General features: G+C 36.9%; 1 pseudogene; it reads left to right on the forward strand.

Annotated features, from left to right (window-relative positions):
- Positions 1 to 4,561, forward strand: part of LOC111406469 — a 10,642-nt pseudogene extending 6,081 nt beyond the window's left edge.
- The last annotated feature ends 2,081 nt before the right edge of the window (positions 4,562 to 6,642 follow it).

Raw genomic sequence — 6,642 nt, forward strand, 5'->3', positions numbered from 1 at the left:
TTAGATGAACGTGTTGTATTGACCAATGATGGCAAAATTCAGTACTTCCTTGTTTGTTGGATAGATCGACGTACTTCTTATGCTCCTCATTATATACAATCATGTGAAAATGTTGAAGATGAGGTACATGAGTATTGGTTATTTGAAGTCCAGTATCAGTACTTGGTTAGAAGGAAAGATCGTCCTCTTTGGTCAGATCATATTCTTGGGAATAAGCTACAGTTTTCAGTACTATCAATTATGCAATTTCGTTACTTGGTTCGTCAGAAAGATCGTCCCTCGTGGCTTGACTTGAAGCATTTGGAGTATCAGATTGACTGCAGCCTATACTATCTATCAACTCGACAGGGTCGAGTTTTTCTCCCACCCCGGGAGAGTTGATGAGGACATCAGACGACGTTTACTTATTTTATTTAAGTTTTATTTATTTTCTTGGACTATTATTTAAATTTGGATTTGTATGGGCTTGGACTCAAGCTCGTTAGGGTTGCTTTACTATTTAAACCTATTTTGCATTGTAACTTTCAGTTGATGATGAATGAATAATTATTTTGGTGGTTTATGGCGCATCCCTCCTCTTCTTCTATTGAATTCTTCTTCTATCCCCTCCCTTAATTCCCCATTCTTTCTTAATCTTTCTTCTATCTCTATTAATCATCCTTTTGGTGCTGCATCACATGGTTTTACCAAATTGCATGTCATGCTCATTTTGCAGGGTCTGGTTTTACTTAAATCCTATCTTGCTTTGTTTTCCATGCTTCTATATTAGGCATGAGATAAAATTGGGCGACCTTGTAGGATTTGACCACCACTAATACCCAATTTTCAAATCTGGGGTTAGATGTTTTATACAATTGATGTTGCGGACGCTATTCTTATTGCGTTATTTTTTTGTTTTCATATTTAGTTTTTTATGTTTAAATTTTGAGATTTCATTCTAACTATGCTTGTTCTCTAAATACTGACTCAACTATGCCTTAGAAGTTCTATTTTTTTCTTTCTCAGATATTAATTTATCAGCTTCAAATAGTGTTATATTTTTATATTTTCAGATTATACTTTTCCGGGCTTTGAGCCTAACCACAGAGAACACCTTCAAGCTCAAATGTGTGTAAATGTAATATTTAGCATAAACGTGCTACATTGTGCTGTCTAAATTAATAAATAAAAAAGAATTGCATGAATTAGAGTATTAGACAAGTTGATGGATGTTTCTGGTTTCTAAATACTCGTGGCAAAGCTTTATGAATGTAAGGCAACGTGTGTCCAATGGGCCATTTTGAATCATAAGTAAGAAACTTACGCTTGAAATTTGTGGTTAATCATCTATATTGTCTTGTTGGTCACTAATTTTTGCATCACCTTCTTTTACAGGTCAAGTATGGGCTTACATTAATGCGCTTCAATGCTATTGTTGTGGATCAGGGACTTGATCTTAACATGAATGGACTGAGAGAGAGGATTTTTTTCCCTCTTTGAGGATTACTGTGAAACTGAATGCTGACAAGAGCAGCAGGGCCATATGCTCGGTCAAGTGAAATTTCTACTCCACAGAGATCTCCTGGTGTCCAGCCACCATTCCAAAATTTGAGGTCTAATATTTCTGAAATTTTGAAATCAGTGTCAGAGCCTCGTGAAACACTCACCAAGCCGTCCACTGAGTTGGAAGCTAAAGCACCAGGGATAGCTGAACTGGTCCATGGCTTTTCAAAGTTGGTATTGTCCTACATTAGTCAACTCTCTGACTCCCAAATATCTGGAAGCACCACAGATACAACAAAGACTAAAGATGCAGATTGTTCAAATGTTGCCCATGTCACATCTAAGGACTTTCCAACCATATCTGAAGAGTCGTCCTTGAGAAGCCACAAGGATTTACCAAAACTTAAACCAGAGCTGGTCCAAGAATGTGCTGAGGCAATAAAGCTTGGTAAGGTGATACTGGAAAAAGATTCTCCAAAGGAGGATAATAAGACCAGTGCGCCCCAGGACCAAAACCCCACAAGGTGGGTGGTTCCATCAAATATCCTGATTCTGTGGAATGGTGCAGTCCTGATGGGATAAGAAATATGTTTCACAGTGTTATTGGGAAGCCACGTGACTCATATCTTGATCCTAGCTTCATGTTTGAATGTCCATTTGTTGGGATACCTGTGAGAAATTACTTTGATATGCCACCTCAATCTGGTTCTCATGGATTCCCATTCAAAAGAAGCAATAGTCAGAGTGACTGCAATGCAGGTATCTTCCATAGAGGTGTCCACTGTGATGGTTGCGGGGTTCATCCAATAACCGGCATTAGGTTCAAGTCTAAAGTGTAACAAATTGTATATTTTCGGATGAATTCATCCATAATAGGTGATTTCGGGTACTCACCCTTTCTGGTTGTTTCTAGAGGAAAGAGGACTATGATCCGTGCAGCATTTGCTTTGCAAAAATGGGAAATGACACTGACGACATCAGTATTGACCGTCTAGTGGCTTATCAGCGCTCCTCTTTCAGAGGGCCTCGTCACTCTTTACATACATTATCATCTGTGTCTCCTCATTTTTATAGTTTTCCTTTTAGCAGACATGGTTATCTTTTCATGTAGCTGTATCTGGCTTATGTGAGATTCTCAATTGCAGCATGAGCATCTTCCAAAAATATGCCAAGTCTTCAGGGGCTGCAAGGTGGTTGTACCTTTGAAGCTGGATAGTCGCTTCATTCAGGATGTGAATATCATGGATGGTACTATTATGGCGCCCTTGACTCCATTTACCAAGATTTGGCGGATGAGGAACAGTGAGATTGAGGTGGATAGTCTTTCAATTTATGTTTATATCTGCATATTCTTAGCTTCTATTCATTTATGTATTCCTTTATCTGCATTTTGTTTTTGTCCACTTCTTGGTTCTTCTCCAAAGCGGAAAGAGCAAGTTGTTGGGATAACTTGGGTTATATACATTGTGTTAAATGGTGGGCAACTGTAGTAGTATAATTCTTTTTACTGTTTGATACAACACTATTTGTATACTCTTGCTTCTTTGGGTCTGCGCTTGCTAGGAGCACTTTTTTCCCTGCATTTATCTGGCTTCGTGTATGTTTAAATATTGTTCGCATTAAAAGAAAAGCGGATATCACATGAGATTTCTACCATGGCAGATTCCTGCAGCTGGTTTGGCTGTAGACCAGGAGCTTGATGTTGCAGTAGACTTTGTTGCTCCGGAACTTCCTGGCCTCTATATCTCGTATTGGAGGATGGCCACACACTCTGTCCAAAAGTTTGGGCAACGTGTTTGGCTGTTCTCCAGGTTGGTTGTCAATATTGTCGGCATCATGTATCACTGCACAATCATGATTTGACGTATTATCTGGATATGTATGTATTGGTTTTCTCTGTGTGTTTATGAAGGTGGATACTTCTCTGATGAAGCCGTTACATGAAATTGTTCCCAACTTAAAACCTAAACTTGCCTCCCGTCAGCAATGGCTTAACAGGCCCTGAAATTATAAGTGAGGATGATGCTGAGCCCGTAATGGACAAGTGCCATGAGCCTGACAACTCCAACAAGACTGCTGAAAGGGCACAACCGGTAGTCAACGTTTAGCCGAACACTGAAAAGGATGTGAAATTCCCTATTAATAATAGCTTGTTGGTTGGCAGTGGTGAGTCGATTTCTGTTCCATTAGCACCATCTTCTTCTGATTTACATCCTATTATCCATCTAAAACCAACATTGGCTCATCCAGTTCCCTTTGTGCCCTCTGCTGCATCGACTGCTATTGTAAATGCTCATGCATCTGCTCAAGGAGTTGCGGAAAAGAATGAAGTCAAGGAAAAAGTCCTCAGGGAACTTGAGGATATGGTTTCAAACAGGTCGATTTGAACAATGAGGTCTTGAGGACTAATGAATATGACATGGAGCAATCCGTGGATGATCTTTGTGCAGTTTCTGAATGGGATCCTATTCTGGTGGAGCTGCAGGAGATGGTTTGTTTCTAGTTTCTATTTTAAAAATATGACATCTTTGTTATGGTGAAACGGACACGACTGAATTAAAGAATAAAAACAAGTTTAAATCTTGTCTATTATTTTGTCCAACACTGTCCAATATAGTAAAAAAACACGCCCACAATGTACTATAACTATCCTCTGTTTCTTTCTACCATTTCATTTTTGCTTATGACCGTGAATTCTTACAAATATTTACAAATTTGGCCGATGATGCAGGATTTCCAGGACACAGAAATGAACAAGAAACTGCTGAAGAAGAATAATGGAAGTATCGAGCGTGTAGTCATGGATCTTATTACTGGAGAGAGGCAGTTCAGAAAAAGATCAAGATCCTAATAAACATACAAGTAGTTGTTGCTGTCAATAAGTTAAAGAGGGTCGGAACTTATTTTGGTAAGTTAACTTTTGAATCCTAGTTTCTTGGTGTAGTCCCCTTTCTGAATCTTGGTGAACTTTAGCATTGTGCATTACTTGTCAAGTGGTGTTTATATATGTCCTGTTTCTATGTGTGGCATTGTTGAATTCTATACATTATGGCATTGATATGAAGGAATACACCCACTACTTCCCTTACCAGTTTTATTGGATTTTCAAATTGACAATAACTTGAAACTCGTAGAAAATTTCCTTTGGACACAAATATGATCAAATAAATGTCAAAGCTCATTGATAATTTAATTCTTAAAATGTTTGAGATTGCATCAACAAAATCCATGTTGGGAAAATGATAGTCACACGTGTCAAACGCCAGTACTTCAAGAACCAATAAAAAGTATTCCACCAATAATATATAAAACTATAAAGCAGTTAAGGTTGCAATTATAGTTGAATAACAGGATTTTTCACTTCTTTCTCCCATTAAAGGAAGGGCACAATGGCTCCCAAGTGTAAAGCTCGACTCCAATGAGCTGTTTTGTATGAGTCGTATGCACAAGCAGAAAATCTTTGCTCCTCTTCTTGTATAAAATTTAAAAAATTCTGATGGTAAATGTTTATTTTTATTTTTAAAAAAAAAAAAAAAAAGACGCCTAAGAAAAAGTAGCAAATATTTCAATTTGTGTGCTAATTATAACCTAAATAAAAATTCATATAATATATTGGAAAAGCTCTAAAATCGACCCCAAACTAGTTGAATAGAATTAACATATTAACCCAACTATTGATGGCCATTATTTGGCAAAAATAATATTTTGAATAGTAAATTTTTGAAAAGTGCGACTGAAAAATAGAAAAAAGTTTTAAATTTACGTGCAGAATATTTTATCGTGTGAATGTATGATTAAAAATAAGTAAGTAGAAAAAAAAAGTTTTGAAATAACCAATTATCAAATTCAGGCTAAAATTTACTCTCTTGAAAAAATAGAACTCAAATCAAAAACTAAACACACGCTTGATAAGCTTCAATAACTTCTCAATCTCGTTGACTCCATAGAATTGACTCTATATCCATCCATTTTTTCAGATAAAATCAAATTGTAGCAAAATTTGTACATAGATTTATTTATTTTTTACCATAGGCCAATATTAGTAGGCATTAAACATTCCGCTTATACAACCATGTCCACCCGCTCGGGTAATTGAGCTCCCCGGAAATATGTAAAATACAGCATGTTATTAGGGGGGGTAGAGTTGGTCGGGCTGAGCTGCCACGAGCCTGAACACTCAGGCCGACACTGTCCACCTAATGTTAGCACAGAACATCCCGTTTTTACAATATATATATCAGAACTGGCATTACATTCAATAACTTGGCTTGAAATTAAAACCAGGCAAATATGCATTTGAAACATGTGAACCCATCGATGAAACACAAACTGCAGTAATTTTAAAGTTCGCTAGCTAATATATGCTTCTTAGCAACTAGTTAGTAGCATATGAAAAATGAATCGATCCTACACATTTCATAGACAGTAATTGGAAACAGTAATTTGCAATGATACAATGAGTTCAAATGCAGAGTTCCATTACCATGCCTTCAAAGTAAATTCAAAGTACGATGAATAACACTGTGTTCATTCAGCTATGTACAAAGAAATGGTTAGATGTCTTCTCCAATCATTATGGGATTCAACAGCGGCCAACATTTTATCAAGCAGTCAGCATCAATGAAGTAATGACAGATTGATAACTATCTAGCAACAAATTGACAAATTCCAAAGCAATATTAGTACAAGCAACCACCTCTTCTCCCCACTCTGCACTTTTAACTGCTTCAACCACCTCTTTTGCCAAATCATCCATAGCATTCTCTTTGATCATCCTTTCATAAAAATGTCTCAAAGCAGTGGCCTCATTTTCCATCTTTAAATTCCGAAAAATCCCAGAAATAGTCTTATATGTTTCCTCATCAATATAATACCCTTTCTCTTTCATTTCTTTAATTGTGACCCAAAATTCCGTCAAAAAATCCTTATTAGCATAAATTCTTAGCATCAAGCTATACATAGAAGAACTGGGTTCAAACCCATTTTTCTCAACACCCCATTTGAAAAATTTTGAAGCTTTTTTTGGGTCTTTGTCCAATTTCTTCAAAACATACATAACAGTTTCATGGGTCAGCGATAAATTTGATTTTGTCAACTCTTTTTCTAGTTCCTTCGACCAGTCACTGGACAACAAAAGCTCTAAAACCGAATCAGGTTTTG

This window comes from Olea europaea, chromosome 12, assembly GCF_002742605.1.
Source record: "Olea europaea var. sylvestris chromosome 12, O_europaea_v1, whole genome shotgun sequence".
Classification (NCBI taxonomy): domain Eukaryota; kingdom Viridiplantae; phylum Streptophyta; class Magnoliopsida; order Lamiales; family Oleaceae; genus Olea; species Olea europaea.